Source organism: Scylla paramamosain, chromosome 1 (assembly GCF_035594125.1).
Source record: "Scylla paramamosain isolate STU-SP2022 chromosome 1, ASM3559412v1, whole genome shotgun sequence".
Taxonomy (NCBI): domain Eukaryota; kingdom Metazoa; phylum Arthropoda; class Malacostraca; order Decapoda; family Portunidae; genus Scylla; species Scylla paramamosain.
This window is the reverse complement of record NC_087151.1, coordinates 6,572,501-6,585,000: the sequence shown is the minus strand read 5'-3', so window position 1 is coordinate 6,585,000 and position 12,500 is coordinate 6,572,501.

Genomic DNA, 12,500 nt, shown 5'->3' with positions numbered 1-12,500 from the left:
GCAAGTGGTTAACATCATAATTGCCGTGAAACAGATGATTTTTCATTTAGTGATGGCAAAACTACCACACAAGTCACATCATCGCGCGCTGAATCTTAAAAAAAAAAAATGCCTCCCTCGTTGCCTTGCGCCTCCCCGCCATGATGGTGTACCAGGAAGCGATGGGCGTGACCGCTGAACTCCATGTCTAGGGGCGGTGGTCGGGAGAGCGAGGCGCCTAAACGGCCTGGGGAGGTTAATGCTGGCCCAAGCGATTAACCCGTGGACTGGTAATGACATGGGCTTTGATTATTTGCAACGATTGTATGGACCCAGGAAATATAACTGTAGAAGCTGAAAATTTTTAAGCCTCCCACAACACTCTCTCATTGTTAGCAGCGCCTAGATATTTCACTTCATATTTTCGCCACAACGTTTTATTAAGATTTAGAAGCCAAGGCAGTCAAAAGAGCAATTTTTTTTTTATATGCGTTGACCTTACAGGAACGCTATTTCACCATTACAGTTCTTAAGGCGACGCTCTAGGGTTCCTGAAGGCGCCACATAAGGAAGAAAGTCTCTTAAAGTTAAGATCTTGGGTAGAGTTTGAACAACATCACCATTCCACTTCCAAAAAAATGCAAACACTGTATGCACAAAAAAGCCCACGTGTTTGTTTTCCTGTGGTTAACAAAGGCCGCCGCCCTCCACCACTTCTTAATTCCATTCCTGGCGGCAGATCCCTCACCAGGCCGCTGAGACCCTTTCATTGACTGGGCCACTGGGAATCCGTCAGTCACCCCACAACCACACTTCGGTCCTTCGAATCACCTGATTACACATGCAAATTTTGGGGAATAATACCCGGCGCCACTTCATTCCTCCCGCCAGACGCGCTACAGAGGCACTAGTTTCTGTCGGTGCACGCGATGGTTGCTACCTACAGACAGACGGTGATGGGACGCTGCCGCCGCTCCGAGGAACCTGGCGAGGAAGTGGTTGTGCCCTGAGCTGTTTTGCTTCTTCTTTTTCGTCGTCGTCGTCTTCGTCTTTGTCTTCTTCTTCTTCTACTTCTTCTTCTTCTTCTTTTTCTTCTTCTTTTTCTTCGTCTTCGTCTTCGTCTTCGTTTTCGTCTTCGTCTTCGTCTCTTCTTCTTCTTCTTCTTCTTCATCTTCTTTTCACCTCCTGCTCCGTCTTCACTTCCTCCTCCTCTTGCTACTCCGTCTTCATCTCCTCCTCCTCCTCCTCCTCCTTCTCCTCCTCCTCCTGGTTCATCCTATTGTCCCCTCCCTTTTCATCACTAACATCGCCTTGTCATTTACAGTGTTATTTCCCAAGCAGCTTCTATTCACTCTACCTTAATTTTCTCCCTTCCAAATGCCACCCAAGCATCTCCCTTACAGACGTGTGGTACCAAAACTTACTTTTATCCCTTCTCCGCTTCAGCTTGCCACACCCCTTCCTCCCGAGCTTTCTCCTCTATCTTTCCCGAAGTCGCAATCTTCCCATCATCTTTGAGATCAATATCGGCAGATCAACAACTTACACGGTACTCCCGGCCGTCACTCCCGCCGACGCTTCCCTCCGCGATCTAGCCATTACTCCGAAAGTACTGTGTGTTTTCCCATCATCCTCGCAGACTTATGGCCGTCCCTCGTGTCCACCTCGACCGCGTAAACGTTATTGATTCCCGTGATAAGTTTTGAGTGAGGGGCGCGTCTGCTTTTGGCTATGCAGGTAAGACGTCCCCGGTAGAGCTGGTGTATTAAAGGTGATCAGTAGGTGAGATACGACCGAGCTTTTGACGCTACGGTCTGCTTCCCGGTGTCTGAGGAGGTGTTTTGAGACATGTGGCTCGCCGCCTCCTCTGTGGCCTCCAAGGGAAGACCAGTATTATTCTTAATTAAATCAGGGACCTGTAGATGCATCGGCCCATTGATGCAGGTCTCCGCCTCGCAAGGAATGAGCGGAGGTTCCTTTTAGGGGCGGGAAGGTGGTCCCAGAGGGTCGTGTTCGCCCACCCCTTCTATCTGTTTATTCATCGACGGGTCTATCGTTCCTCCCGCCCATACCTGTGCCTATCTGCCGCCCATCTATGATACTTCTTATACCTAACATTATTGTTATTCCTCCCACTTCCTCTACTGCTGTTACTGCTGCTGCTGCTGCTGCTGCTGCTGCTGCTGATGATGATGATGATGATGATGATGATGATGATTCTGTTGCTACTACTACTTTTACTTCTACTACTACTACTGCTACTACTGCTACTACTGCTACTAATACCACTACTACTACTTTACTACTACTACTACTACTACTACTACTACTACTACTACTACTACTACTACTACTACTACTATCACCACCACCACCACCACCATTACTGCTACTACTTTCACCACCACCACCACCACCACCACCACCACCACTACTCTCCTATTACTAATACTACTATTATACTACGAATACTACTTGTACTGCTACTGCTACTACTACCACTACTACTACAACTACTGCTGCTACTTCTGCTGCTACTACAAAAAGTAATATTACTCTTGCATCACCACTGCCACCACCATCATGATATCATCATCATCTTTATCATTATCATCGTCATCATCGTTATCACCATCATCATCATCATCATCATCATCATCATCATCATCATCATCATCATCATCATCATCATTGCTGCCATCCTGATCATCCCCATCAACACAGTAAAGGCATCAAAATAGCATCAACGAAAACATCAGCAACAACAGCAGCAGCAGCAGCAGCAGCAACAAGAGTACCAGCAGCCACCTCAAGTACTGCTACTGCAAGTTCTTTGGCTGCTACTTCTGCCTGTACTAATAATAAGAAGAGTAAGAACAGAAGATTATAATAATTGTATGAAGAAGAAAACAACACGCTTCCTGACGGCTGTAGTAAAATATGTGTGACAGGGGAGACGGTGGGCCTGCCGAGGGTGTGGGGAGCAGGGAGGGGCGGCCCGGGCCTGTGGCCTGGGGAGTAGAACCGACAGACAGGACGGACAACAGCTGGACCAGATTAAGCATGAACAACAGCAGCAAACCCGACCTTCTGACCTTGATGTAACCCTCCTGCCCCCGGCCTCACCTCCTGCTCCTTGCCCCTCCCTCTCCAGCCCGTGCCCCCAGGCCGTGCCCACACCTTCTGCTCCCTGCCACACACCTCCGCACCTCTGGCCTCTACCGCCCCTTTTTCCCCCCTCCGTCACCGTCCTCGCCCGCCCATCCACCCTGCCACTTCTCCGCCTTTTGCTCCGCCCAAGTCTGCGATTCCCTTCATGTGACGCGCGGGAGCACACACGCACACACACACACACACACAAACACACACACGCTAGCGCCACAACCCGGACCACCTTGTTATGCCTCAGGTCTTGTTCCAGCTGCAGCACTCCGCTACTCCTTGACTGTTTACTGCTCCATCTCCTCCACCGCCACCATCACCGCCGCCGCTGCCGTCACAACCACCGCCACCCACATCACCTCTCCCATCACCAAAGCCAGCACCATTATTCTATTTCACTTAGGCCCGTGTTAACCTTAGAGCTAAAATAATTTATCATCATGCGTAGTATTAACCACTCCAACTACCACTACAACAACTATTACTCCTACCACCACCGTCAGCCTACAGCACCCCTGGAAGGAAGCTCTTATCTCGTATCTAAAGACGGATTGCGAGAAATTGTAACTACCGACTAACAGGCAACAGATGTGTGTAGGGAGGAGATTACAAAGTTTTACGCGCGTTCCATCCACCGTGGGTATGTGGACGGGAGGGGAGAGGGACACGGGGAGAGTAGGAAGGACTGGAGGAAGGGAGGGAGGGACAAGTACTGTTTAAGTGGTGCTAGGGAGGAGAAGAAGGGAGGGAGGGGAGGGCTGCTTTACTGGTGGTCGACCGGGGTGTGAGGAGTTGTTGTTATCAGTGAGAGTATTCGTGTTTCTGCTTCTTATCTCTGTCAGGCCTGATGCTCTCCCGGGAAGCTCCTCGGGTGATGAGGCGATAACCACTCTATAGCTAGTGCCTAATTATGATAATTGGCTGCGGGCGTGGCGTAATGAGGGTATACACACCTTGATGGCCAGGTAATGTTCCTTTTATTTCTCTCTCTGCTTTCCTTCTCTCCGTTTGTCTACCTGTCCGTTTGTTTGACTGCCTGCCTGCCTGTTTGTCTGCTTGTCTCTCTCTCCCTCTGTCTGTTTTTTGTCCGTCTGTATGTCTGTCTGTCTGTCTGTCTGTCTGTCTGTGTCTGTCTCTCTCTCTCTCTCTCTCTCTCTCTCTCTCTCTCTCTCTCTCTCTCTCTCTCTCTCTCTCTCTCTCTCTCTCTCTCGAAATTCATACATTATACGCATTTTTATTATTTCCTGTTTTAAATATTCCCTCCCACGTAAATTATGTCACTACTCTATTCATGAGAAATAAAGGGTTTTCTGGGAATCTTTAGCTTTCACATTTTGCTTCTTTTTCCTTGTATTTACAAAACCAGTCTTTGTTGACATCCATGTAAGAAGTATTATTTTCCTTTCTTTTTTTTTTGGGGGGGTGAGTGGGGAACGTTCCTATCCTGTCTAACTGTGCCCGAGTCGGATGTTTCCTAAAAGTCTAATAATTTGTTTTCTCTTACATCTTGTCCCGAGTTATAGTTATCAGCAATTTAGATTCAGTAAATGCTTCCCAGCGCAGCTTTTCTTCAGTGAACATGTAATTTTGTTTGGGTTTTCATCTTGTGTGCATTAACAGCGACGGACAGTGACAAATGAGATTTTCTTGTGAATTGTTTTGAGACTGTTCTCCCAGTAAGCAAGAACAGCCACTCCCAAGCTGGTTGGTTCTGCAAGGAACGTTTAAATAACCTTCATCTCCCTGCGTATATGAGCCATCCACTTGAAGGTTGATGTGGGAGGAGGCGAGGCGACCTGAAGGGCAGCCGAGTAATTACCGAAGCGAGAATACAAACTAGTATTTGTTCATGGACACTTATTCCCTTTTTTTTAATACTTTCCACAGAGACAGATGGCAGTGAAGCGAATTCTGGAATACTCTGTCTAACTACTTTTTCATTGGTCATGCTGGTTACACTATTTAATTATGCTTTTGTCATAAATTTATTCTTCCTATTAGTCTCTCTCTGGCGACGTGAAGAAAACATAGACGTAACTTGGACTACATCATGTGTTCCGGTAACGACTTTCACATCTCATCACGAGCAAATAGCGCCTGATTTTGTGGTATAACCCGCCCAAGAAGACTCTCCTAAAGAAGCGTGCTGGATAACCGCAAAGCACAGTGTTTAAGTGATGACTTCATCAGTGCACCTCATCAAGTGACGATTCTCCCTATCATTCCGTACATTTTATGCTTCTGAAGAGGACGGAGATTATAGAGTGGTCTTCCAGTATTATTTTATAAGAAATAGAAAATAACGGATGCTTCATTAGAAGTAACTAAGCGAAGTGCAACGTAACAAGTACACGGCGCTTTTCTGTTCTGCCCTGAACCTTCCCCTTGAACCGAGTCTGCCGCTGCTATTCGCTGCCTTCCCTCTTGTCTCATTTGTGTCATGTAAATTCGCATAAAACCCAGATCAGCGCAGACCACACCTGACTCTGGCCGTTCCAAGGCAATTCGAGTACGGCCCCGTGCGGCCCTCTGGAGCAGCCCAGGGGTGATGATTCCCAGCCGGAAATCTGGAGGTCCCAGAACGATATCTCAGTCTTTACAGAGAGAGAGAGAGAGAGAGAGAGAGAGAGAGAGAGAGATCATCATTCTGTCTTCTGCATGATAAAAGTTAGAAAAGCCTTCATTTACACTGCATAATTACACATTTGCCATGAATACAGACACATGGAGCTGTTATCTAGCCTGCTCCTCCCCCCTTCACCTGTGTTCGGCCATTCTTGAGGCAAGAGCACAACAAATGCAAAAAACAAAGCAATACATGCAGCGTAATGGCGTAGAACGAGTTTTATGAAGGGTGATCCATTCTGTTCAAGGAAGGCAAGATTCAGGAGCATCGCTGAGCTGACTTATCCTGTTCCACCCGAGCAGCGCCACCAAGTCAGCGAGGAACAGGTGACAGCGTGTGTCCTGCCTCCGCTACTAACCTCACCATCTCCTGACGGACAATTGTAGAAGGGTGGATTGTGATCCTAGTGAGTGACGCAAAGAGTGGCTGTGTGTCGGATGCATGGCGAGGGAGCTAACTATTGCCTCACGATCTCCCTAAAGTGACTAGATAACACTTCCTTATCAGTGGGTCTGATCAGCGGGGCGCGGCAAGGATCACAGTGAGTGTCTGAGTAGGAGACACGACCCGTCCCGCCCCTTCTACACGTCAGTAATCAATCACTCCTTCACGCGAAGTTCAGCGACTCACCGGGACTGTGAACTGACTCGGTTTTTTTGTGTCTCGTCCCCGGCACCTCCGCTATTGTTGCACGGGAGCCGCGGTGGAGCGCCCCGCACTATGGTGAGGCTAACCAGGCCCTGCATTATCTCGCCTGATTACAGTGTGCAGCAGTTAGCGGTCGATTGTGTAACTCTACATAATTATGACACGAGTCAGTGTTGGCTAATGGAAGTGATGGAAGTGGAAGGCAGCGTCATTGTGGGACTGTAATTCCCTGCTGACGGCGGCGCGGTGCAGGTGTATGTCTTTGCGAGGGTCACGACAACACTCACACCGGGAGCTTCAATAACGTCGCAAGAAAACCGCAGGAACGAAATCACTGACTATTCTACCTTACAGAAATTACAGAAACAGAAAATGGTTCGAGCTGTCTCCTCCGTGCACGAAGCACAGGTGGTTCACCTCTACCCGGTCTGTTCCGTCAAGAATAGTTAGCGTTTCCAATTCCCTGCAAATTACTTTTTTGTTAGAGTTCACAGGGAGTTTTAGGAACAGACATTTTGGTTCATGAGCTTTGATTTTTAGTTGACTTTCTTCTATCAGCATGCCTCCTGACGCTCGGTGCTCGCCTCGTCTTGATGGGTTTCACACCGCCACATTTCCTGCCGCTACTATTCCTGTCCCCCCGAGGCGGACAGGCTAATTTAAAATGTACTGAAAGAGGAGACATTTTCTAACTTGTGAAAGTTTTAACTCGAGAGTGTCTGTCCTTCTGGCAAAGGGTCAGAGGGATACAATAAGAGGGTGAGCACGAACTACAAGATAATGATGGTTTGGGAAATGTGCGTCTCTAATCTCTTTTAAACCATTATATTACCTCTTGTCCTGTACACACTCCACTCTTCAATTTTCTCCTCCACAAGAAACCTCCAGACAGCATGCCAACAACATCGTCTGGGCCAACAAGGAGGAGTAACTGTCATAAGGTCCACCCTCTTCCCGCTGACCCCACGAGGACTTGCTCAGAGTGACCGCAAGGAGAATGAAATGCAAGCACACTCAGTAATACACAGCACAGTTAAGGCACCGTGCTGTTCACATCACAGGCTGTAAAAGGCGAATCAGCAAGACATGTGAAAGCCGTAACATCACAGAAAGGCAAAAACCCAGGAGAGGCCCGGTGTGAATTGCACAGTCATATCGAGGTTTGGCCTCCAGCTGAACCTGAAGAAAGTAAGAAACTGGAATTTTCTCAGTATCGCCCTTTATGATTTTAAAAGATCCCGGCTCCTGAGCTTTCTCCTACCCACCTCGTTACTATAAACTTCACTTCGGGTTCAGTGTACACTGTTCTCATGCAACGCCTACTCCATTCTTCCACATCTCCCCCTCCTCGACCTCCACCTACACCTCCTCCTCCTTCTCTTATCCAGTTTGGCTTCATTCCTGCCTTACTCGCTCTCCCTCCCTGCTTCCCTCCTCGAGAAATTCACTCTGATTCCTGGCCAGTCATCCACCTTGCCATCCAGGACTAACCTCGCCTTTACCGTTTAAAAAATTATGGTGTTTGTATAGTCTCATGGCTTCAGATGACATAGAGGAATCTCGTTTGTTTCAACTTGATTTCAGATCACTGAGCATTAAGATAACGGCGGCGTGGGTGTTGGTGGGGCACGGGGGAGAGGAGAGGGAATGACGGGAGTGTGAGTGGGAGGTACGGTCACGGTTAATGGCCCATGAATTCCGCCCTTGGAGGTAAAATAGGTGTTCTTTTTTGAGTTAATTAGAGTCATAGAATACCACTTAAGGAGGAAGCCAAGTCGATATGTTGCTGAAGTAGTGGGATAGTAAAAGAACAGGCGGCTGGGGAGACTAAAAAATTGTAGGTATCAGAAAGGGATGTGTGAGATTAGCTGATAAACTAGAAAAAAAAAGGTAGGAAATAAAATGTAAAATGAAGCAAGCTGAACCTAGAATATATAATTGTATGCAAAGTAGCTGTGAGTAGATTAAAATGTAAGTCGAGACATTAACATAAGAGATGAAGAAGTGGAGGATGAGCACAAGTGAAGTGAAGGACGTAGCAGCGGAGGAAGAAGAGCAGGAGGAAGGGGAGAGAGGGAGGCTGGAGCTGAAAGATAACAAATGGTTGGGAAAGCACACGGTCGCAGGTGATTCTGCTTGAGCGAAAGGAAAGGATGGTGCCTCGGGGACGCCACACACGCAGGGAGAAGTGGGCCAGCTTTATGTCTTATCGCACACGAGAGCCGGCATCTTCCCGAACAGCGGCAGCCAGGCTAATTTGACTAATAAGCGACCAGGCGCACGTAGCTCTCGTAAATTCCTAAAGATCGAGTGTTATCGCTTTTTATCCCATTAGTTCGATGCCGTGATCGTAAAAGTTGCTGGATTGTCTGTATGACTGAGTGCCATTTTATGCATGGAGCGTAAAGCATCATACATACCTGAGTGTTTTTTGCGCAGTTTCTCCATTATATATTGTACGCTGCCAGCACGATAACAACCAGCCAACATGACCCGGGGAGGAGCCACTTGTCCCGGCCTTGCTATATCTCATCGAGAGGCACAAGAAGGAAAGCCCCGAGGCAGGTGCGCACGCCTCCCGTGACTCAGGTTACAACAAGGCATGTGCAGGGCGCGGGGTGGCAGCAGCAGCGCGGGAAGAAGAGTAGGTGCGGAGATGCCACGCCGCCGCTGCGAGAAGATGACTACTTGATTACCGGTAATTGATGCAGGGAACTTAAACATTCGAGGGCGTGCAGGAAGGGAAATGTGAGACATGCGTGAGAGGGAAGGTCAGCCGACTAAGTGAGTTAGGTAAAAAATGATGGTGGAGAGAGAGAGAGAGAGAGAGAGAGAGAGAGAGAGAGAGAGAGAGAGAGAGAGAGAGAGAGAGAGAGAGAGAGAGAGAGAGAGAGAATAACATTCAGAATTTTAGTCAAGTAAATATTCCCAAACATAACTTAAGAAGTACAAGGGATAACAAGAGAGCATGATGAAGCTGAGTGGATCAGTGTGGTCGTTTTCTGTGTAAAATTGAAGACACTGTGATATTATATTTTGGCGCAAATATAAAGATTACTTAGATCAGACTTGTTATTAAGGATGACAACCTCCCGAGGGTATTCACAATCCTGAACGAGTGGACATGCTGATGCGAATACTCGGCTTCTACTCGAAAGGATTGCTGCTGTGAAAATTGTTAGCTGTGAATTTACGACACGAGGCAGTTGGAGTCCAGACAGCCATGAGGTAGTGGCGTTGGAGCAGCTTTGGTACCTCGCTGCTTCCCTTTCTCCTAATTTTTGTTGAAAATCGGACCTCCTGCAACGCCTGTGTTCTTTGGGAGGGGTATTTCCTGCTGCATCTGTTTTGATACAACGGGATGAAACTGTTTTGTTAATTTCCATTTTAAGCATTTGTATACAGATTTTGAGCAAATCATTGTATACATGAACTATAGTACACACACACACACACACACACACACACACACACACACACACACACACACACACACACACACACACACAGGAATCATGAATCTATCCAGGCGAGGGGTTGGCAGAAAGACGCACATACGAACAACTGGCAAGCGAGACTGACGCACGGTTACAAGAAATGTTATAAAATGTCGGAGGGAATCTGGAGGTTCTTGAAACCCTTGGGGCTTAATTGACAGCGTCAGTGTGACTCTGGCAAAGAGGCTGAGAGGGGGCTCCGCGTGGCCGTGGTCTCATACCTCCAGCATGGCCCTCCCAATACTTTCATAGCAGCCTGATAAGTTCGCAAAATTGGTAAAGGTTTCCCTATTCTATATGGCGAACAACAGCCTCGTATCTCTTCAGCATCAGTGTGCTAACCGCTTTCCTGACAGATGGACATTTTTCAACTTTAGGTTGACTTTCATTGTCAGTTGTGCTTAAAAATGGGAATAGTACCTCTGGCGATGTTGTAACTGTCAAAAGAGAAATTACTTTATATATATATATATATATATATATATATATATATATATATATATATATATATATATATATATATATATATATATATATATATATATATATATATATATATACTTACATACATAAAGTGTAATTCTAACAGTTTCGTTAGAAGAAAATGCAGGTTCAGCAAGAGCTAAATTTGGTCTCAATCAAAGCCTTGCAACATTTTTTTCCCCAGGTCTTGTAAAAGCAAAAAGTCACACAGACCACAAGTCTCAGATAAAGACTCACCATTACCTGCTGGCAAGTGTGAGTTTGATGGCGAAAACCTCAGCGTGGCGAGTCTCGTCTGGTGCCGAGAGACTTCTTGGAAACAGCGACCCAGTAAAGATGTTGTAAGAGTGAGTCAACTGTTTTGATCAGATTTTGCTTTTGATGGTGTGTGTGTGTGTGTGTGTGTGTGTGTGTGTGTGTGTGTGTGTGTGTGTGTGTGTGTGTGTGTGTGTGTGTGTGTTTGTATGTGTGTGTGTGTGTGTGTGTGTGTGTGTGTGTGTGTGTGTGTGTGTGTGTGTGTGTGTGTGTGTATGTGTAATAATAATAATAAACGGTTTATTCTTTAGGCAATTAACAAACTGAAAATGTGAAAATGTGTGTGTACAAACATTTATGTTCTCATCTTCACAGCAAATACAATTATATTGTTGATTTGTTTACTGTCATATTACTTCCCTCGCTGGTGCTTTAGTGTATTTTGTGTCGTTGCTGATAAGACTTGTTATTGTTGTTGCTGTTGCTGTTATTGAGGTTGTTAATGATAACGTTATTATTCCTCTTATTATGATGACTGTAGTGACGATCTTCATGTTAATCTTATAAGCTCTTCTTTATGGAGCATTATTATTATTTAGATTTTATTATTTTTGTCGTCATTAGTGATAAAGTTTTTGTTTTGTTTTCCTATTGGTAGCAGCATTGGTATAGTGGCAGTGTGGCGATGGAAGTAGTGACGTTATCAATCACTGCTATTGCCAGAGGTGATGATGATAGTGAAGCTGGCGGAGATGCTAGTGTCATGCCCTTCACCTTTAAGCCCTATTTGGAAATCGCGCGTTCACTCAGTCCCGCCGTCCCTACCCCCTGTGTGGACCCCTTCACGAGACGCAGCTCGCGGAATCACTGCTTAGTTGTCTGCTGTTTTTGCGGCGCCAGTAAAAAACAGGTTCCTGGCGGCGCTGAGGGGTGTGGGTGAGGGGGACGTGGTGGAGAGCGAGGAGAGGCTGATGCGGGGCGGTACATCCTTGGTTACTCGATACGCTTCATGTGATCCCCCGCCCACATCACGCCCAATGCACGCACACATTCCCTACCTTCTGCACCTCTAGGCTCAGCTCTTACACACGCACCACTCACACACACATATACTCTCTCTCTCTCTCTCTCTCTCTCTCTCTCTCTCTCTCTCTCTCTCTCTCTCTCTCTCTCTCTCTCTCTCTCTCTCTCTCTCTCTCTCTCTCTCTCTCAGCAGTATCACCTTTGTGTTTATATATTTGCAATTTGCATTATTACCTGCCCACTAAACATCCACCTCACGTTCCCACTCTTGGCGCCTCCTCCTCATTAATGCTGAACTAGACAATTTCTTAATGGTAATATCACCTATCAGTCCCTCAGCCTGAGAGAGAAAGAGAGAGAGAGAGAGAGAGAGAGAGAGAGAGAGAGAGAGAGAGAGAGAGAGAGAGAGAGAGAGAGAGAGAGAGAGAGAGAGAGAGAGAGAGAGAGAGAGAGAGAGAGAGAGAGAGAGAGATTTATGAGTGAAACCTGGCGCTGGAAAGACGTAGAGTAGAAATGTTCTGATTCCCCTGAACACCGTCACTCACAAATGCAATCACTGCCAAACTAAAACTTCTCCCCTTCCTCTATTAAATGTCCATCTTTTTATTACATTTTTTGTGGTAATTCATATGGCCTTATCTGTTGCTTTTCTCCTTGAACTTTTGCGTTCCAGGTGGGACTTAGTGTACTAAAAACAAGTTAAAAGCAATATGATGAAGGTGCGGAGTGAATGAAGAAGTCATCATGGTATTACGTTTTATTATTTTGGTGATTCATTCCTCGGTGAAAAGCAGGAAACAGTTCTGTTTTTTTAGATACACGATACA